The sequence below is a fragment of the Equus caballus genome, chromosome 5 (assembly GCF_041296265.1).
Source record: "Equus caballus isolate H_3958 breed thoroughbred chromosome 5, TB-T2T, whole genome shotgun sequence".
Classification (NCBI taxonomy): domain Eukaryota; kingdom Metazoa; phylum Chordata; class Mammalia; order Perissodactyla; family Equidae; genus Equus; species Equus caballus.
Genome location: NC_091688.1, coordinates 7,907,503 through 7,931,100, shown reverse-complemented (window position 1 = coordinate 7,931,100; position 23,598 = coordinate 7,907,503). Strand labels below are relative to the sequence as shown.

At 37.9% G+C, this 23,598-nt stretch overlaps 1 protein-coding gene across 31 annotated transcripts in view; it reads right to left on the bottom strand.

The window, feature by feature from the left end:
• DNM3 (dynamin 3) overlaps nt 1-23,598 on the bottom strand; it is a 567,669-nt gene that overhangs the window by 456,276 nt on the left and 87,795 nt on the right. For 6 of the 31 annotated variants that reach the window (XM_070267684.1, XM_070267680.1, XM_070267683.1 and 3 more), the window contains exon 1: nt 1,410-1,602. The exons of 24 other annotated variants lie outside the window; for them this stretch is intronic. The gene's annotated coding sequence lies outside the window, so the exon portion shown is untranslated. Of the gene's footprint in view, nt 1-1,409; nt 1,606-23,598 lie in introns of those variants that run through there. One more of the 31 variants, XM_070267686.1, reaches the window with a different exon arrangement.

Sequence of the window (23,598 nt, the reverse complement as noted above, 5' to 3'; positions counted from 1 at the left end):
CAAGTGGTTCCTATAAAAGGGTTCCAGTTTACCATCCTTGCGGGGAAAAACAAGCAGACAAACCACCCGCTCTCTCCACCCTTGTCTCACTCAACCCCTTCCACTTGCTCTGACCCCTCACCACTCCCTCCACAGCCACGTTTCTTCAAAAGGGCTTCTAAAATCATGTTCCTTGCCTTCTAATGCATGCCTCAACCACCGAAATTCAGGACAGTCTATTTCACCCTTAAAGCTGCCCTCACCAAGATCACCAATGACCTTCTTATTTCCAAAAATGATGGAACTCTCAGAATTTATCTGACTTCTCTCAGCAACACTTAACATTGCTGAAGTCTCTCTCCTCTCCTCGACTCCCCTCCCCTCTCCTGATGCTTTCTCAGCTGAGCTCCCTCACTCCATTCCCTCCCACTTCTCTCCTTCTCACTGCCCTCCATTGTCTATTCCTTCTTGGGTTTTATCAGCCACCTTGTCACTCTACATGTTCTCCCTCAGTGGTTTCATCCACTCCCTGCTAATGCTTCCCATTCATGAATCTGCAGTCCCAATCTTCTTCTGGGCTCCAGTCCTCTACTTGTTATATCAATATATCAGAAGCCCTCCAAACTCATCATGTTCCAAACTGAACACACTGATGCCCCAGTCTACTCCTCCTGGTTTATCTCCTGTAACAGTGAATGGCACCACCAACCACTCAATGAAGCAAGTAAAAGACTGGAGGTCATCCTTGGTTTTCTCCCCATCTCTTACTCTCCTAACCAAAGCCCTCATAAATTATTGATTGCAAATCCTCCTCCACTTTGCAGTCTCTTCTTCTGCTGTACACTGAACTCTTCATAGTGCCCTGCAGATTCCATCTTCTTTCTTTGCATCTTGGCCTTTGCACATGCAGTTTCCCCTACCTGGAGTACCTACTCCTTGCCCACATGTCCTTCAAGACTCAGCTCAAGCATCAGCCCCTACAAGACTTCTGTTATCCTGCCTAGGCTGAGTTATGATATCCTTACTCTGAACTCCATATTATTTGTAGAAACCTACATTATAGACCCAATTGTATATGTCTGTCTGTTTTCCACCTTCCCAACCATACTGTCAACTCTTAGAAGGCAGGAACCATGTCTAATTCATCCCAGTGTATCCAAAATTTAGTATAATTCCTGGCACATCATAGGCCCCCAATTAACATTTTATGAATAAATAAGAAAACAAACCCTGGGCAACTTCCACTGTCCACATTTCCGTGCTTCCTGCCATCTGTTACTACTCTCAAAATCCTCCCCATTCTTTGCCACCCCATTCAAATATCACTTCATTTATGAAACCTTCCCCGATTCCCACCCCACTCTCATTTCTCACCTCTCTCATGGTGAAGAACTGCAACGGAAAGTAGACAAAGAAATCTGAGTACTTACTTTTCTATTATACTACTGTTCTATCATAGGAGGCTGGAAGGGAAGGATCATTTAATTCATCTTTTAGTTGCCTCAAAACTAGTGCTTTCCTTACTTAGGATTCTTTAGAAGAAGGCACATTCACATTTGAAAGAAACCAAAAGCAACACGCTAGCAAAAACCTCCTCTGCACTAAAACTCAGCAGCATCTCACAATAGAGCTTTTAAAAGGAGTCACAGATCCTGTGTGTAGCGCTGCTTACGAGCCATCACATGGCAGCAGCGGGGACAACACACCAGCACCAAATCCGAGACAAAGAGCAGAGATGAAGCCTGCTCTGTTCCTGCTGACACTACTGAGGCCACTGCTCTCTCAGCTGGCCTAACAACAACAGGCCCAGGCCAGCCTGCAGCCCAGCTGGGCAAGCGAGCAGATGGGCATCCGGAGCAGCGCTTCCCAGCACTGAGGGCACTGCTGCCCTCCAACTTCACTTTAGCTTCAAATGCAGCTCAGCATCCCTTTCTCCTCAAAAGTCAATACATAACCTCCTGTCAAATTTACAAGAGTTAAAATGAAATTGCGATTGGAAATAATATAAACATCCAAAAAGAGGGGACCCGGTCACACAAGGAATATTAGTAATCATTAAGAACGGTGCAACAGAACAGTTAATAACATGAGAAAAAAATTCACTCTCTACTAGTAAGTGAAAAAACAAGTTAACAAACCCAAATGTACAACATGATCTATATATGCGTATATATTACATTTTTAAATCATATAGCCTGACAGAATAATATAACATAAATCTATGGCAAAATGTTAAAAGTGGTTAACTTCAAGGCAACTAGATTATAAGTAATTTTCATTTTCTTATCATTTTACCTGTTTTTTAAATATTCTTCAATGGACACGTATTTCTTTAGCAAGAGGGAAAAACAAGTTTCAGAAAATGAATGGTCATTCTTGATTAAATTCTATAAATCTCTAAATTTTCATAAATATATTCAATTTTTTATTTATATCCTAAAGACTTAAATGTTTTATTCTCTCAGTCTCATTGGATCTTACAGGTGAAAGCGCAAGATTTGTAGGATCACTAAGTCCACAAAATATCACCTTGGTATGCTCGATAAAGTGCTCACTTGTGAAACCAGATTCAAACCAAAAATGATAATGAGAAATGTACTGATTTTAAAATAATTTTTTACTCAGAAAAAGGTTAAGACAAAGTCAGAAAACCAAGGTTAAATTCTACCACTGGCCAATTTAGGTAAAGATCATATTTTTATTATGTTCATCTATAAAATGTAGAAAATGCCAGACTATTAACAGGAAAGGAAGTTTGTGTCAGATGTTAGATTCTATATCTCCACATTAATGAATGAGATGACTTGGTAAGACTTTTTTTAATTAATTTAGCAGGTATTTATTAAGCGTTCACTATGGAATAGCATGTGTTAATCTAGGTTTTCAACCAAAGAAGCAATTCTCCACAGCATTTCCCTTACTTAGAACCAAAAGATTGACAAGAGATAGACATGATTATTCACTACTGTCAAATCCCTGACATCTTTTCTATCCATTAAAGGTCTACCTTTGACATCTGTGGAGTAGGATAACAGCTAAAGTTGTTTAAGGAAAAAAGCCTTCAAACAGAAGTGGATTAGGAAAGAAAGGAAAAGCTTATACTAATTAGAGAAAGGAACATAGTATGAAATTTAAATTTGACATTTGGAAGGGGCAAAACAAATTCCACCTGATGGTAGCCTTGTTTGTTGGGTTGCTTATTCTTACTGTCCAGACTTGACAAAATATAAAGGTAGCAACTCTACATCCATGGCCTTTTTTTAAAAAAATGACTCATGAAATTTAGCAGCCCGGGAGCCACTAGTTCCAAGAGCATTTAGCCACCCAGAAGGTAGCTCATCTACAATTTGGAACCCTGTCCCTAACACAATGTCACACATAGAGAAGATGCTCAAAACACATTTGTTGAATGAAGAAATGTAACCCTGTTTCATACAGAAGATGTGTCTTGGGGATCACTTTAAGATGACTCAAAAGACCTAAGACTCTAAGAAGGTTCAAAAATGAAATAAGACAAGAAGCAATACAATGAGGTACAATTAAGGGAGATTGGCCCTAGAGAGCAAGGTTTCCCTACAAGTTTTTAATTCATCGTTAACACTGCCTAAAATCCTAACACTGGGCAGGATATATTTGGGTTAATATGTACTCTTCTTTGAAAATGTAAATAATTTGGAGAGGATTAAAGATGGTAACCATTTAACATGACTATTTTATCAGAAAAATGACAGGAGTCATGTCATAGTGTTTACTAAGTATGTAAAATATAATTACATATTTAGGATTATGAGAGATCTTCATTATAACTTAAAACTTAATTGAAAGTTTTAGATACTTCATGTACCTGGCTGTAAATTATACACTGGCTTATATTTCAAGTTATACTAGATTGAATCACCCAAAATTGCCGAATTTTTCAGTCAAAATGATCAAATATTAAACAACTAAACATAATTTGGGGTATATGACACCGTAGCAGTGAATACATGACACTATGCATTGTCAAAACTTATAAAACATTACAACACATAGAATGAACCTTAATATATGCAATTCAAAAAAAAATCATTAAGGACAACAAAGAATCCCAGAATTAAACGCAAATGTGACAAAACAATCTAACTATATTATAAATACATGAAACAACCTCACAGAAAGGGGTGGCGGGGGGGGAGTGCTGACCTAGGTAACTTGGGAAATGAACGAAATCCATAAGACTAAAGGCAAAAGGAACTGTACATAATCACTATAGTCTAGTCGATAAAGCTGTTACCCCTATGGGTACAAGTTAACAATTCTGACACTGTCATACATGGATACTGGAATGAACAATTAAGTAAATAAATGAATGGTGGGAGCCAAGTTTCTCACTGTTGGAATCATAAGCAAGAGGAGGCAGCTAGAATTATCCATGTGGTAATGGATTCCAGTTGGAGACATCAGTATGAACTCGTGTTTAGTTTAACACAGATACAGACGGTCCCATATAGAAATATTTATAGATGTGTATATACACGGGTTAGTATACACATATATATCTCCCTGCTCTGTCAGCTGAGAGAGCCTAGAAGGAACTGTATCCCAGTAGCAATGAGCACACCTAGCGTCCAGATCCCAGTTTCTAATACTACTCTCCAATAAAAGGAACCAGTGTTCCTTGGAGAAATAGATGACTCTAGTACTAGGGTGGGAAATATAAAAGAAGATCCTGAGCATCTTATATTGACAGAAAGTAAGGAAGTGCTCAAAACACAGACACACAATGATGGGAGTATGTCAAAGAGACACAGGAGCAACTGAAAGGGCTCTCAAGGGAATAGTTTGAGCAACAAAATAAATAAAGTAGTATTGGATTGCAACCCAAAATATAAAACAAATATCCATGAGTCCATACTGATTTACATAAACGATTGAATAAATAATTAAGGAAGAACAAACAAATCTCCCATGCAGAAGAACTCCGAGTAATTTATGTAAATAATGCACCCTCAGGGAAGTGGCATGTCACTCCCACTCCTTCAGTGTAGCTTGTACACAGTGAGTTCCTTCCAAAGAGGACAGTATGGAAAGGGAGAAATGTGGCAAACACTAGGTGATATGGTCAACATCGACAGTAACAGGTCATGTTCACAGTACGTACCCCTGACATGATGTGATGAAAATGGGAATTTCCCTCTGTGATCTTTCTCCCCAAAACACATAACCACAAGATAAAAACATCAAAGAAATCTCAATTAAGAAATATTCTACCAAATACCTGACCAGTACTCCTCAAACTTGTGAACATCATCAAAAACAAGGAAAATCTGATAAACTGTCATAGTCAAGAAGAGCCTAAACCGACATGATAACTAAATGCAATAAGCTATCCTGGAGGGGATCCTGGAATGGAAAAAGGGCATGAGGTAAAACTAATGAGATCTGAATAAAATACAGATTTTAGTTAATAAAAAAATATCAATATTGGTTTTTTAATTATAACAAATATACCACACTAATGTAAGATTTTAATGATAGAGGAAACTGGGTGTGGGTTGTACGGGAACTCTGTACTATCTTTGCCACTTTTCTATAAATCTAAAACTGTCTTAAAATAAAAAGGTTATTTAAAAATAATTTGGGAAGAGCTGAGATATTTACTGCATATGATTACCACCAAATATATACCTCCAGCCTCATCTCTAATACCATATATTGGCATCATCCACCTCCAGCTTTCTAAATGGGAAACTCTTAGATCTGATGTTTTGGTCATTGTAGCCTTTTCACTTCAATGCTCTTTCTCTCTTGGGTGGACTATTGGCCATCCCAGCACAATTTGGTTTCAAAACCACAGAAAGTCAATTATATGGGAAGATTTTCAGAAACAAATGTATTTTTAAGACTAGATTTTTCAATAACCATATAGAGTAACTTTTAGAAATCATGTCCATTGTTATTCTACCTTCAATTCAGGATGCAGGACTGTTTCTTTTTTGCTGCTGTGGTTGGTGTCTAATAGTCAAGACCAAAAAGTTCCTCTCAGATAGATTCATACACGCCCTCTCCCTCCACACAAACACAAACGGAATTGGAAGTTATTATTACTACTCTAACATGAACTATGTCACCTTTATAATTCTCAAACTTATTTTGCAGGAGCAGTGTCAAAGGAAAAAAAGGCCAACTTAGTGATTTTCTTTCCCTTTCGGAAGTTGCTTATAAGTTAATTCAACTGACATCTAAAACTTCATGTGAGCTCTTTTTAATTCAGAGGGTCAGGAAGTAGCTGGTGGCCACTGCTCAAATTTTTAAACATGTTCTGTTAAATGCATATTTTAAAGCCAATTTTACTACTGGAAAGTCACCGACTCAATTTTAAATAAATTTAATTATGTTTTATCTCTAAGAAAGCATCTGTTAGTTTTCTAGGAAAATGAACCAACAAGTCATTTTTTCTCCTTGGCCAGAAATTCTACTTCTATATAAATTCATGGAATAAGTACTTCCATATAAGGCTGAAATAGCTTTAAAAAGCCAAATCTTAAAATAAAACCAGAAAATAGGTTCACTATGAACATAATTTTCAGTGTCCTTCTTACAGCACAATTTTCAGTGTCCTTCTTACAGCACAATATCAAACTAAGCTTTCAATATGCCCTCACAAAACGGGTTGCTACCCAGGCTCCAATCTTCTCTTTTGATGTGAGCCATAAAGCATTTGAACATAAAACATAAATGAGAATGCAGAGCCAAATAAACAGCTCATTTTAAGGCACTATACATCAGCTTCAGAAGAGAGGTTTGACAAGGGGTCCCCAGGCAAGCTAGAGGTGTCCTTAATGTCCAACTACCTCTCTCTTCCTCTGGTCCTCTAGGTGGTAAATCCCACGCTGCTTGAGAATTGATATCTGAAGAACTGCACCCAAGGTCATTGTTTGATTCATTGATCCTACTGCCAATAACTAAGGATGGTTTGGAGAATAGAGGTTGATACATCTGTAGTTTTTGCATCAATTTTTCCTTATACCCTAGTTCTCAGCACTCAGTGTCGCTACAAATTTGCAACTATGCTTGGTAAGTCCTAATCAGAGGAACATAAAATGAGGCTGAAACTCAGATCAGGACGGATACAACACCAACATATCTAGATGTCCACGCAAGCACTGTGGCCACACTGAATATATTAACTAGTATGCTAGAAACAAAGACACTAAAACCCCAATCTTTCATCTTCCACAACTATCCCTGGTGAGTGTTCAATCAGTCTCTCTTTATATATTTCCAGTAAAGAATAGTTTTAAGGGGGCTGGCCCTGTGGCAGAGTGGTTAAGTTCGCGCGCTCTGCTGCAGGCGGCCCAGTGTTTCGTTGGTTCGAATCCTGGGCACAGACATGGCACTGCTCATCGAACCATGCTGAGGCAGTGTCCCCCATGCCACAACTAGAAGGACCAACAACAAAGAATATACAACTATGTACGGTGGGGGCTTTGGGAAGAAAAAGGAAAAAAATAAAATCTTTAAAAAAAAGAATAGTTTTAAGGAGGCTTCCCTAATCAGTGGGTTTTTCCTCTTCTATCTTTTGGAAGGAGCTTTAATTTTAAAAAGCAAAAACCCCTTTCTCCTGTCTTTAATCAGTTTTTATTTGCTTGCCCAAATCTTTTCATAAACCTCAGTTTTAGCCTCCCCAACACTATCCTGCCTAAATCTTCATGTGAATTCTTTTCCAGTCAGAGAGTCAGGGAGGAGCTAATAGCCCTTGCTCTAACTTTGAAATATGTTCTGCTAAATGCCTATTTTAAAGTCAATTCTACTACCAGAAGGGCACCGACTCCATTTTAAATAAATGCCACTCTTATATTTTTCCTTAGTTACATGTCCCTCTCTTGATGTGTTATATATTTTCCATACACCCTTGCTCAGAGAGTTGTCTACATCTTTGGCTTTGTCAAATAAACCACCTGCCCATATACCTTTCTCTCCTGTTTAGATCATTCACAGGTAAATCATCAAGATTTCACTTTTTATGAGCAACCATCTTCAAGAGCCACAGTGTGTGCCTTCTAAAATATCTAATTTTTCTCTAAACTTCTTAAAATCTACTTTTAAAAAATGATACCCAGTACTGCCTTGTCTTGACATTATAAACCCTAAAAAGGTCACCTTTTCCCAGAACTCCTTTTAAAACCATATCACCAATACATTCTTTGTTAGTCATTAAAAGATATAGAATTGCAATTCTCTCCACTGCTTCTTCCTTCAAAGAGATGACTCTGTTGGCAGGATAAGAGAAGAATGCCTCAGATGCCCTGGCTTTATGCTAACTCACATCTGTACAGCACTGCTTCCAAAATACTTTCACACGTATTATCACATTTGATCCTCACAGTGACCTTAGAAGTTTGGAAAGACAGGTGTTATCATCCAAGGCTGAAAACAGTTAAATGATTTAGTTAAGGTCACGTGGCCAAGCAAATGGAAATTGAGGCCTATTTCAGGGTCCTTTCCGTTAATACTGCCTTCGTCTTCTTTTAGCAGAATTACACTGCCAGCCAACATCAGGATGCTAGAACTTCCCCATCACTGTTATTTCTTGTATCTATGCCAGTTTTATAATCTTTATTAAGAACTCTTTTAATTGTTTCTAATAGCTACAGAGTTTGTTCTCTGAGGAAATTGTCATTTCCCCCTTCTCTAAGAAAAAAGAATTTCATATGACCTTGCTTTTATTCCCAGCCCCACTATCTTTTCACTGCATAGCCCTGGGAACTGGTTTCAAAACTCTGTTGTAAATACAGCGTTACTATTTTTTCACACTTTATAGCAAACGATTTTGTAATCATAAAGAAAAACAAAAATTGCTCTAAATTGTTAATACATGGTGATAGTAACCAGCTGGCTTCAAACTATAAAAAATAGAATAAGAAAAAAAAAAAACAAAGAATGAGGGGGAAAAAAAGAAGAAACCTTTAAGTAGGAAATAACCAAGAACTTCTTGACTATATGGGTGTTAAAATACAAGACAGGTTATAGAGAGCACGAAGGAATCACAACCCATTTTGACTTCCAAAAATCAATCCAACTGTAAGGATTGTTTAAATATATCCTGAAAGTTCCATGTGTCCCTATTGAGAAAAATGACAATGGGAAAAAACTACCTATCAGATGATGCCTGAAAAATAACTTGCTAATTTGATAAAATAAAAATTAACAGTGTATGAAATAAATCCCAAATCTTTCCTAATATTGACAGGTTGCATGCACATTTACACATATGTAGGTTGCATAAATGTGTTTATAAATGATCAAATAAAGGTTAAAACACAGCAGAGATTTTATGAAAGAATTACCTATTAACAAAATAAGTAACACAATACAAATAAATACAAGGTTTACCTTTTTTTAGGGGTCCCACAAATCCCTGGGAAAAGATCCATAAAGAATGGGATGATTTCACTACTCTGAGATACCCTGGCGATAATAAAGGCAAACCAAAGAACTTGTAAAAACAGGCTAAGAACTGGATTTATAATTACATATCCATGAAAACTACAGAAAACCTTTTATATATTACACATAGACAATTTCTTTAAAAGACTCTGCCTCCAGATGTATATTCAATATGAACAAAGAACAGATACTCTCTGAATTTAGAAATAATGGTCTCTAGTTCAGAACTACAGTCCTTGGCTTCTGACTACAAGATAACCTTGGAGAGACTTTTCACCTCAGTATCCTTATTTTTTTAAGTGAGGGTGTTGGATCAGATGAATTCTAAAATCTTTCTATCTCTATAATCTTGCGATTCTATGAATAACAGCAGAAGACTACTTGCCTGAATCTAATCAATTTTAGATCTCCAGCAGGAAATAGGAAGCTCCTTGTGCACAACCCACAGGTAATTGGGTTTTCCCTCACAGCAATAACATCTCCAGTAATTCAATTGCCTGATAAATCTACCTTCTCCTGCCCTTGCATTTGATAATACGTTATTATCTAATCACATCACATTAAAATATAATTCTGCTATAACCAATGGGAAATAACCTTCTAGTAAAGAGATGTGTAATGACTCTTTCAAACAGTAATCCAGAAAAGATGATGACAACTCTGTGTGCCGACTTGCAAAAACAATTTGGCTTTAAGAGAGCTATGTGAATCTGAAGCAATGTTTATAGTGTAGTCATTAATCAAATGCCTTGTAAATGAAGTTACCAGACATGTGTTCACTGCTAATGACTTCTTAACCTAATTCTCTGATTACAAAAACTAAAGCTTTTATGTTTGCCCTTTCTTGTTTCAAATTCAAGCCACAGCCAAAAACAATAAGCTTTGATTCTTACTCTTCTGTTAAGGACACCCACATCATTCTAAAATTCCTAAAAGCAAAATATAAACTACAGAGGCAAAGGTTACTTTCCAGGAAGGCAGTGACTGACCATGGAGATACTTTTTGTAAAAAAAGAGGGGAGGGGGGCTTCATTAAAATTCATTTTAGCCACAGTAACATCAGTCCTCTAATAATTTCTTATGTCTGCTTTGCCCTCAAGCTTTCCATTTCTTAAAACTATTTTAAATGCCTCATTACAATGAACCTCTATGATCATCCTCTCTATTATATGCCCATTAAATTGTCATTTGATTTATAAACAAACCCAGAAGTCCCTGGTACTGACTGGATTACTATCTTCGAGGCTCTATAGCCTAATCACTTGGACCACAAATAAAAGATTTTACCACTTATGAAGGAAATGTAGCTTAACAACTTGACGGGTTTCCTAAAAGAGAGACTACAATCTCACACTTTTGCCTTATATTGACAGGAACCAAAACTTCAGTTAACAATCTCACAAAAGAAGTACCAAATTCATTTACTGCCCTAAAATGTAGGAAGTTAAACAGCTATTTCTTAGTTTTTAGCTCATTATATTTTCAGAAGTCATTTGATTTTAGCAATACTCCAAGAATTCAAGTTGAGACCAGTCCAGCTCTTGGTCCCCTGGAAGATTCCACTACTGTCAACAGCCTAAGATCCCTATGAGACCACCCCAAACTTTTGTTGTCCAAGGCAAAGTGGCCTCTAGCCTAGGGCCTGTGGGTGTCTCATCCCACTCCCAGTTCCATCCCACACCCTCAGGGGCCTCCAAAGCAAGGGTATAGGCACCCCAACCTAAAGTCCAAGATCCATCCATTCCCTAACCCCCTCTATGCAAAGAGTTACCCCTTGGCCATCCCTTGGGCCTCTGGGGTGCACACTGGTGCAGCCTGCCTTTAGGAGAAAACACAAAGAGGCCCAAACAGGTCCTGAAAGCAACGTGAGGCCATTTAAGCAGATGATTTTGGAGACTCAGTTACCTGGAACATGATGTGGGGGTAGGGTGTAGGTTCTATGTGGGCACATCTCTGGCCCCCCGGCACAGCCTTGTCCCCTCAGGTCTAGCCCCATGAGGAGGGGTGAAGCCAGGGGAAAGGTAGAGTGAGGCCTTCTAAAATTTGAGGCCTAAAACAAAGGGTCCCCATTGTATACGTCTAAGGATGGTATTATTCCCGGTTATTTGAAATTTCAAGAATTCTTCAGACGCCTTGACTCTAAAGGATATGGGGCCTAGGCCAAACACAACTATGTGCTCTCGTCCTAATAATTTCACAGATTAAAACCAGCTTAAAATGAGCATCGAGTGTATCCTTTGAAAGAAAGATGAAGGCACAACACAACTGTAAAAGTATGTGTGTTCGCCTAGGAGATAAAGAAAGTTATTAGAATTCCATAAAACAATCTCCTGGGTTTTTTTAGTATTGAGTGTTACATCCACTTTCTCTCCACAGACTTTCCTCATCAATTAACTAATCAACAGTCAGCAGTGGAGTCTCAAAGCTCAGCACCCCAGAGCATTGCCTTAACACTCCCCCTGTACCCTAGAGATCACTCAAGTTTGGAGGGACACTAAGGGAGTCAGACAACTCAGTTCCACATTTCCCAAGCACCTACCTTGTCCCAAACACCATGACAGCAGCTAAGGATAGAAAGATGAGTAACCCTGACATCAAGAAACGTGTAGTGAATCGACTGCAATAATGGTCCCATTTGTTCATACATCCCTGCATCCACACTCTTTGACAGTGCTCTCCCACACTGACCCTGAGGTTAGCTGTATGACTTGCTTTGGGCAATGGGACAGCAGCATATGTATCAGTAGCACAATTTTTAAAGTCCTTGCACATCAGGGTTTTCTCTCTTGATGCTCTTGGGAACCCTGTGGCCATCACGTCAACAAGTCTAAGCCAGCTGGTTGAAGAATGAGAGGCCACAAGAGAATAACTGAGGTGCATCAGTCATAATCAGCCAGCTCCCAGCTGACCCAGCGGCCATCCATATGAGTGAGTCCCAACAAAAATCAGCTGAGCCCTGCTGAGCCCAGCACAAACTGCTGATTCCACAGGATCATGACCTACACTAATGACTGTTGTTCTAAGCCACTAAGTTTTGAAGTGGCTTATTGCAGGGCAGAGACTAACTGACAGAAAACTCAGTCCTTGTAGGGAAGCCAGACTTGTATACAACAGAATACAACACAGTATGAGGGCCACAATAACAGACTTAAGGCAAAGATTCATGGATAACCCATAGGAGAGGATGATTAACCCCTGTGGGTCCAGTGTAGAGGGTTGGACAAAAGTGTCAGGAAAAGAATCAGAGGAGATGATGCATATTCTTTATTCTGAGGAAAAGAACCTCTTCAGGAGGCGACAGACTTAACCAATCTCTGCTTCTTCCATCATTGATACAAATCCCCAAAGGGAACACCAGAACCAGCCGAAATCCACAGGCTGCTGTTTCCACTGGGAAAATATGGGGAATTCTTTCAATGAGAAGCTCTCTCTTTCTCTCAGAGCCCAAAAAGCTGCATCAGGGTCAGGACTAGAACTGGACAAGACCTTGAAGATGCAGCCACGTTGAAGGCCTGTTTAACTCAGCTGTGTTCAGCTCCCTGTGATCTCTCAGCTATCAGGCTGAGAAAATGACAATACACTGTCACCACAGATGGTGTGACAAGCACTCTGAGCAGACAGATACAGTGGCACACCCTTACCTAGAGAGAGGCCTCAAGTCAGACTGGGAATGTCGTGAGCTTCTGAAACAATTTAAACGTCCAACAATAAAAGAACATTTAAAAGTATGTTAGCGTAACTGTAATAAGGGATATTAGGAAGCCACTAAAAATATGCATCAAAGAGCTTTTAATGAGATGGAAAGTTCTCATAAAATCAGGTACAAAAATTGCATGTACAGAACGATCCCAATTATGCAGAAAAATATATTCATAAGGAAAAAATAGAAATTGTCTAAATGTCCACAGTATCTTTGGGTAGCAGGATCACAGGTGAATATTTTCTCTCTTCAATACTTCCATGTTTTTCAATTTAAAATATAAAGTCATTTATTTAAAAAATTGAATCAGACAAATCAAAATCAAGGGTCAGTCTATAAAACAACCAGCCTGTATTCTTCAAATATATCAATGCCACAAAAGGAAAGAAAACGCGATGGAATTGTTCCAGACTAAAGGAGATCAGAAATACAGGATAACTAAAAGCAATATGTGATCTTGACTTGGGTTCTTGGTCAAGGGGAAATATGCTTTAAAGAATATTAATGGGACAAATGGCAAATTTTGAATATAGAGAATGTCCTTGTTCTTAGGGAATACACACTGAAGTGTTTAGGAGTAAAGGGGCATGACATCTACACTAACTCTCAGATGGTACAGGAAACACACACACACACACACATGAGAGATAGACAGAGAGATGCAGTGATAAAGCAAATGTGGCAAAACATTAACAGTTGGTATGTCTGGGTGAAGGGTATGCAGGAGCTTTTTATCCTATTCTTGCAACTCTTCTATGTTTGAAAGTATTTCCAAATAAAGTCAAAAATAATTCTAGATCTGAAAAAAAAACCTATTTTAAAGGGAAAAAAAGCTTTGGTCACTGTAAATTTATTATTTTAAAGAAAATTCTAAGAAGATTTGGTTCCTAAAACAGTAGGCAACATTTTCATGCCAAATAACAAAACTGTCCCCTAGGGGAAACTAAGATAGAAGGACAAATCCCTTCATTAACACTGTTCCTCTCCTAACAGATGTCTTGGCTGAGGCAGGAATCTCTTCCACTCAGTACCCGCTAGAGGCCAAAGGTGCCTGGCAACACATCAAAGTCGGGCAATCTGGGTGCCGGCATTTGCATATCTATACTGTACGAAGAAGGCTGCCATTTCAGCGGCATACACAGAACAATATTTCACCCATGGCCTTCGTCCTGAATCTCCAGCTCTCAGACACCGGCTCTCTGGTGCCGCTTGTGGCTCAGCCTGGCCCTCTGCCTGGAGTCTGCTATTATCTCATCTGAAAATTTCCAGTCCTAAAAATTTTCCCAAGCATAACTGACAGCCACACTCCTTGCCCTCTCCGCTTAGTTCTCCATGAAGAGACAAAACAAGAAAGAAGAATTTTTAGTTTTTTATTAAATAGCATTATACACTGTCCTTTTCCTTAAATTTTAAGTACCTGAAAGAAGGGGCTGTAATCTTAAGCATAGTCTACATTATACTTAATGTATATTCGATATCATGATCACAAAATTATAGAAATTTAACTGTATCCTGGAAAAGCCACATCATTAAGAATTAATTCCATCTTATCCATGAATGATAATTTGTGGTAAATTTGACATGTTACTGCACTAAACAAATGCTTTATATGGAACTGATTGAAAAACTAACTCAGTACAAATGAGAATGTAACTTCATTATTACACAATTACGAAGAAATGTCACAGAACAATATCACAACTGTCCTCAATAAAAAAAAATATTATGCTTTGAGATTTGGGTAGGTTCCAACAAAATTAATTTTATTCACAACCAAAAAATAGTTCCCAATAAATTATCCACAAAATAATTCAAGGCTATCATAGATACCTACTCAAATTTAGCAGAGAAATAAGACATGGAATTTTTTTACTTTACTATTTAACAAAAAAATCAACTCTAATTCCACTACTCAGCAACAATGTGCTAACATTTTCGTCTTAGACCTCTCCAGACATTTTTACACATATACGTTTCATAAAAATATTGTCACACCATACATATTGTTTTGTAACTTCTTTGTTCACTTAACAGTATAATGTTCTTCCTTGGCAATAAATACACCTCTTCACCATCAGGTTTACAGGCTGCACATTAATCTATTTTAAGATGTACCAAATGTCTGACATTTAGGTTGTTTCCATTTTCTTCTAACATACATAGATTTATACACAAGCCAATACTGACATCATAAATTATTTCATGGACAAGCTTTCTTATAAAAAGAATGATCTTTTCCTACAATCTCAGAGCTGCCCACAGTAGGAGCATCTGAAGGCCTCTCTCTGTAGTCATTAGGCAACCATCTTCAACCAACTGTACTACAGCTGGAGTGGGCCACAAACAAGGGGACCTTATTTTTCAGGATTAAAAGTGGAGCACACGGCCTAGCAAAGCATTTTTTCCTCTGATTTGTTATTTGTATATATAGGAAATCTGATAAAACTGTAAAATTAACTCACATATAATTGTCTAATAAACTGCATTTACAGAGAAAAATCAAGTATTGTCTCAATCAGGACATATAGTTATCCTACATTAAGCACATATGGTTAATATAGAGTTTCCTGAATGAGGGCAAATTTTCTGGCCTTAATTAGTTCCTTTCATCTCTGAATGGAAGCATGGCATGCTTAACTTGATCAATAGAACAGAACACAGAAAATTCTTTGGGGCCAAAAAACTAAAACACAACTTCTCTAGCCAAAGTGCACTGATCTTGGATCACAGGATGTCGAGTCTAGAAGGAGCCCTAAGGATTATCTAGTCCTCATCCTTCATCTTGAAATAAAGAAACTAAAGATCATAAAGCTGAGGCGGCCAGAGTCATGGTTAGTTCATTGATTCAACATTTATTGAAAATCTACTAGGTGTCAGGTCCCATGCTTAGCTGGGTGCGTGCAGGTTAAGCAGGACGGATATAATCTCCAACTTCACGAAGCATATAGGAGTCATGCTGATAGGCAGTTAATCTCCTGTTGAATTATAGGGCTGGATCTTCTACCTGCTATTCCAATGCAATTTCACCATTCACTCATGTATCCAAACATTCAGCACCCACTACATGCCAGGCTCTGTTCTAGTTTCTGGGGACAGTGAACATGACAAAGCACCTGTCCTCATGCAGCTTACATACTAAGGCGGTACAGAGATATTTGCATTAACAAATAAATAAATACATAAGACCACAGTAAGCACTATGAGAATCTGTAAGTACAGTTAACAGAACAGAGGGTCCCAGGGAAGAGGTGATGCACCTTTAGCAAAGGAAATGTGGGAGGACCGCTCTGATTCCAGAGATTAAAATTACATAGTAGTTACATTTGCAGCAATGGAATCAATGAACTTTTTTCCTCACTTTTAAATAAGATATTCAACAGATGACCTCAGAAATCAGGACACTTAACAACAAGCATGTGCGTTTCAAATGTTTCATTTTATCTTAGTTTATTCTGCCTTTCCGACCCTGGGTTAGGTCAATCGTCCTGACAGTACACACCATGGAAAGGAAACTTTACTTCACAGAACATTCAAGAAGGTTTAACCTTTACAGACTCTTTAATCCATTATTTACTCAACTAATGCTGCTTATGCTCCATTTGCTTTACTTAACGCTCTCTGTACCAAAACAATAATCTCAATTAAACGCACTAGCATAATCACCAATGGGAAAAATTTAATTGCAAAAGATAGCCAAGTTCTAAGGAGAAGACAAATGGGTTTCAAACTATAAATACACAGAGATACCTGAGCTATTCCAGCTGGCACATCTGACTGTGTAACTACTGATTACTAGATGCTCTTCTGGAGACTTAGACAATTAAAAAAAAAAAAAAATCTATTTTAAAAATCTACATGGAGACCTAAATTTAACATACAAGGTTTATATCTGGAAGTCATTTCCGTTATAAATCAGTGAAATTCTAAATTTAAGATTATTTCCTAGCAATCACAGGGAATAACACAAGAGCACTTGGGGTAGATTCAGCAACTGGCTAGCTCAGCCTCTGCTCCAGTCCCCTTACTTGCCTTCTGATACTGCAGAGGTTGCAATGCTGGAAACTTCATTTCCCAGACCTCCTAGTAAGCAGCATTCTTGATGCGATTTTCACCATTAGATGCACTTCCACAGACTTGAATTCAGTCAGTTAAGTGGGAAAGAAGCAGCTCTCAAGGCGTCATTTTGCTGATGTAGATCCAGCAGACAGCAGAGAGCTTGGAAGCTAACAGTGCTGCAAGGAGGCTGATCGTGAATCACAGCTAAAGGAGAATGTTCCAGAAAACAACAGTTGCTTTGTGACCCCTGATTGTGGCCAAAGTAGTGAAACCAGCAGTTGGCAAACAGACGTCCTGAGTCCCCAGCTTCCTAAATGTAACAGAGGCAGTTCCCTGGCAGCCAGGTCTGCCGTGTTGTTCTGGGAGCCATTTCTGGAGGTCCAGCCTAGAGTCTAACCCTCCAGCCCTTCCAGTGATTAGTAAGCATCCACTTCCTATGGTAAATTCTTTTTATTTTTTTGCCTAAGTAGCTAGAGTGGCTTCCATTATCTCCAACTGACCCCTGAGTGACACAACATTAAGACAATTACACGGCAACATTCAACTGCCTGAACACTTTGATGCTTTCAAATATTCAAAGTAATCTAAAGTGGTCTAGACCCTCAGTAGACAGCACTGATTAAAGAATACCACATAATTCTTCACTTCTTTTCTCTGAGCAGTAACAAAAAGAATGCTAGATTTTAAAAACACAGGTACTCAACACATTAAGTCATTTTTCATCCAAACTCATTATGATTTGATATTTGAAAACTGTAACACAGAAAAGACATTCTAACTACTTCCAACCCTTGCTTCTTTGAACAGCTAAAGCAGCGCCTTTCACATGGCAGACCCTGAATATATGTTAGCAACTGAGTACGGGCAAAATGATACAGAGGAGCCAAACTAGTAGATAAACCAAATGTACATTCGTTTTGATCTGGGGACAGCAGATGAAATTATGAGAATGTTAAGGATAAAATTAAATGCATTAGCATAAAATCCATTTACTTTATTATACAACTATACACACTCTGATAGAAAAGATAGGAGCTTCTGTATTAAAATTTTAGGAAATTTCTATAAAGATAGGAATAGCATAATAATTTCCCAGAACGACAGAGAATCAAATCAGATGGGCAATTTCCTCAGCATATTTCTGTTTTTTCATATATTTATGTTTTTTTCATTTAAAAAAATAGAAAACTTGACCTTAAGGGTCAGAAATACACCCGCTGGGGTAAATAATTGATGAAAGGTCCCAACAGGCCCCAAGTACCTCTAGGAATCAATACAATTTTCTTATTCCCCAGGGGTACTAATGACGTACCTTTTCGTGCAAAAATATGATATAAAAGAAATAAAGTCACGGCCACCTGGCTCTCCCCTGGATGATGAATGGTAAGCCTCGGTTCACATTTATGAGGAAAGTGGAATAAATCAGAGTTGCTTTTATCTCTGTCACTTAACACAAGTCTGTTCTCCAATTCACAGGGGAAACAGAAGTAATTCACCAGATCCTTCTACCAGAAGCATGTTTGGTACAGGAGAGAAGTCAGCTTCAGTCACAAGCAATTTTCATGAGTAAATTCCCAGAGTCATATCAATTTGCCAACAGATTCAAGTTTTCCCCAATTCCAAAAAATATTAAATGAATTTTAAATTAATATTTCCTGATTATTCAATTTGTGCGAAGCGCTTTATTAATTTCCAAAGAGAGAGACCCCTATCCCTGAGGAACTACAAAGGAGCAAAGATCTCACCCCTTTTTTTCTCAATCTATGTAAAAAAAACAACAAAATCCATTAAAGCTTCTGCAAACTTAATAATCCTCATTTTGGGGAGCTGTTGTTGGGCATCTTGTCTTTAATACCTATTTCTTCATTCTTCTTAATAATTTCATGTGGCATATTTTTAAATGAAAAACTTACTTTAATTTTAAATTCTCTCAGAACTGCATTAGTCAGCCAAAGAGCATGACGTGTCACCATGGCTGCACTGACAACCATTGTCCTGAGTGCTACAGAAAAGCGAAACGAGTAAACGAGTGAATGAAACAATACAGCTCAGCAAGCGCAGCTCCTCTCTAAAGAACACCCACTCTCATTTGCAGCCTGTTCATAACCAGACACCCCGCCTAAAACTTACCCATGACTCGAACCTTGCAGATATGAATGAGGCAATTCACTTCTTGTGAATTTGAATTCTTGAGTGCAGTAGCTAAAGGTCAAGGAACTGGGTTAATGAGAACATGCCACTGGGGTGGTGATGGAGCAGGGAGTGGAGAAAATCAAAGGCACAGACTCTTGACTCTCCACTGCAAGTAAGAAAGTCACGGTAACAATGCCTGCAGGCAACAGAATCCCATTCTAGAATTTTTTAGGAACTTGATCACTTAGTTTACAGAGTATCTAGGTCCTAGGTCCTTTGTCACTTCTTTTTGCTTTCGGCATCATCTTTTAACTACTTCACTGGTGATTAGCACCTCTGTGGAGGATGGGAATGGAAAGGAGACTGAAGCCCAATTTCACCAGTTGGCAATAAGTTCAGCAAAAACGTTTATTGTGAAGAAAAGAATAAGATGAATGGAGTCTTCACCTTGGATAAACGCAACTTATAAAGAAGTAGATTTACAGAACACTTAAATGAGAAGTTAATTATACTTCTGTCCTTTAAAATAGTCCCTGCTTTGTAAAATTATTCCACTTAGGACTATGTTTAATAGAATAAAATCCTTGGGTTTAAAATATGCTTTAACTTACCAAAATGTGTTTTACATATGGTGTTTCAAGAATACATCTAAAGAAAAGCTTACCTGTGTTATGGAGGAGGACTGGGTGGCTAAGATTATAGTTATTTTAATTTATTTCTATGGGTTCAGGGCCTATCCAGAAATAAAGCAAAGTTCCTTGATTTAGGTTTTCAACATTAACTTTTTCCAATTTCATACTAGATTCTTCTTTGCATCATTAAAGCCTATAAATGCAAAAAATGTGGATCCACAGGTGAAAAAAAAAAATCTTACTTTCCATCACCATAAAATATAAAAGAAGTATTACACATGTTCTGATTCCCAATATGCCAGAATTAGATGGGTATTTCTGTAACTTAGCTGATAATGTGGAAAAATATTAATTTTCTAAATGAAGTTCTTGAAAAGATAAAAGAAAATGCCCCCAACAGCAGAAATACTTCAATATAAAGCCACAAGTATTCTTATTTGGAATTACCATTACGAGATCCTAATACTAATCTTTCATCCAGAAACATGGTACTTTAGTAACAACTTTGACACAAAGAAAGCTTTTTTGCTCTTTCTGGATCATAGTCAACAAATGCCACTTGTTAAACAAAGGTTTGACGAGCACCTGCTCTGTACAAGGCGTTTGCTTTGGGAGCTAAAAAGATGACCCCATCTCACATGGAGCTGAAGCCTACAAGAAGAAAAAGACAGGTGTGGGAATACCTGCAAAGCCACCCAGTGCCCAAGAAGAGCCCAGGGGCCACCTGAGTCAGAAGAGAAGAGATGGGATGTGGCTGGGGTTATCAAGGAGGGCTCCACACAAGGTGGCATTTGAACTACAAAAGACAGAAATGATATGCCAGACTTAGATAAGGAGTGATAAGGAATAGGGAAAAAAAAGAAGAAGAAGGAAGAGAAAATAGGAAATGGCAAGCTGTCCTTTGCTTGCTTTGACTTTTCATTTGGAAAATTTCAAGCTTATATAAAAGTAGAGAGAATAGTGTACCAAATCCACGATGTGTACCTATCTCCAACTTCAACAATTACCAACTCATGGCTAATAGCGTTCCATCTCTTCTCACACCCACTCCCATGTCCCACTCTCCTACCAGATTATTTTGAAGCAAATCCCAGACATCACATCATTTATCAGTAAAGATTTAAGTATGTTCCTTTAAAAGATAAGGGCTCTTTTATTAGACTTACCGTGGTATATTTATTTTTATATTTATTTAACAAACATTGTCCTAACGTGAACTTTTACAAATATAAGCTAGTTTAATCCTCAAAACAATCCTAGAATGTACTTACTATTATTCTCATCATTTCACAGATGAGGAAACCAAAGCACAAAAGGTTAAGTAATTTGTCCAAGGCTGCCCAGCTAGTAAGTGGCAAGGCAGGATTTGAACCCAGGTGTTTGGGCTCAGGTCAATGCTCTCAAACACTACACTACACTATGCTGCCAGCAAATATTTGGTTTACTTCTTCAGAGTCCAAACATAACTTACGCAGGTGTTCCAATTTCTCTTCAAAAAGAGACACTGTTAGTCCTTCTACCAAGAAGGAAAAGTACAATTGCACGCTTATTCCAATGGGATAACACTGGCTTTTTCAGTAGTTTCAGTGCACACAATTCAAACCCAGCAATCAGGAACTCTAGAAGTCACTAAGTGCAAGAATAGCGAGTCGTCCAGGCTCACCAGTCACACATGTCCATTTGACAAGTAATGAACTATCTGAACATCACATTTTGATGATAAAAGCACAATGTTCTCAAATTACTTTTGAAAATCCAACTTCATCAACTACACCACTGCATACCTTCTCACTGAGACCTCTAAAAACAAGAACTATCATAGAAACCACTAAAACATTAAATGATTTTGACTTGCAAAAATGCCACAATTAATTTTAAGGAATCTTTAATTATAAAAACTGATGGTTTCCCCAATCTTTCAAATAATTAAGAGATTGATCAAATTAATCTAATCACTAACACACGCTTATATGTGTGTGTATGTACATACCTATACATGATGCATGCACATAGATTAATGGCACCCAATTTTAATATCTGAAAATCTAGATATCTGAAAAACACATATGTGTTTGCATATATGTATATGGATATGACATCCAATTTTAAAATATAGAAAAACTACCATCTCTAATTAGGAACTAAAAAAACTGAGTTCACATTACAATAAGTTTTCAAATGAGTTCCAGGAAAAGAACCGTCTACCATTTACTAAATTTTTAACAGATACTTTAGCTGTGGCAAGAGGCCTTCTCACATTCCTTTCCTGTGGTCAAGTGACACTCAGAAGAAAAATAGAAACATTCTTACTTTTGAAAGCACTCACGGTAATAATATCATATAACAAGAGACTCAACCTAAATGTGCCTCTGGTTTGGATTAGAGCTAAATCCATTAGGAAGTAAAGGAAATAGCTCCTAAGGAAAGATTTGATAATACCATTAGGAATGCTTATTTCACTGTCATTGAAGGGAAAGATAAAAGAACATTATTTTCTTACTTTCTGGAGAAAGGGGCGAAAAGGCATGTGATTTTTCACACGTTTTAAGCTTCCCAGTTAAGAACATCAGGTATGTTCACAGCTTCCAAAGCTTAACAGCTGTTCTTTAGAACAAAGGGACTGAATACTTTAAAAGATGTCTGCTTCTCACCCCAAAAGGTACCTGTCCTTTGTTTGAGACCAATTTCTCCCAACTGAAGTCAGTTATCTTGCCGTTTGAAACGCAAGGAGGAGAGACACAATTAATGCAGTCATCTCCAAGTCTTCGCCTCTCCAGAGCAGTCCAGATGCCCCCTGCCCTGCTTTATCTTTTCTTTGGTCCATACCCCTCATCATCCTGTACCCTGCCATATAATCTGCTTATTTATCATGTTCACTGTTTATCCATCTCCCCAGCCAGAAAGTGGGCTCCCGGAAGACTGGAATCTTTGATTCCTATATGGGCTTTACTCTCTAGCTCCTAAAATAATGCCTGACACACAGTGGGTGTTCATTAAACATCTGTTGAAGTCAAGGTTTCAAATAACCTTTTCAATAAGAGTATTACTTTATAGCAAACTTTTATGGAGATGGAACACCATTAAAGAAACTCCCCACAGCCTGTGAAATGCAGACCATTTTACTGATGAGAAATGTGTCATTTACAGATATTAAGTAACTTCACAGCAAGTGAAGCTCATTCAAGATCTCTTCACCTCAATGTATGACTCAGCTTGACTTCTTAAAGGACTGACACCATTGTATCTTCAAATATTCAAACCCATCCAATAACTACAACAATAAAATGTGAGTTGACAAAGTTGATCAAGTATCTTCATAAATTACGTCAAATACAAGACTCAGACCCTAAGAGTACATTACAGAACGATTTTGTTCCTCCTTGCTATGATTATACTCCTCCTGTGATCTTAGTAACAGCAAAAGAACAATAATTTCTGTAATACTTTACAGTTCATAACGTGGTGTCACAAATACTACCAAATTTGACCTACACTATCAAAAAATACATCTATAATCTTGCTCTTCAACTGACTCCAAAGAGAAAAAGAACATCTTGTCCAAATCAGACCTGAATGAGAAACAGATATTCAGAAAGAGACCTCCTGAGTGGCAATTTCTATAACTTCCAGAGTAGATATTCGCTCTCCAAATTTTCTCTTACCTAAAAA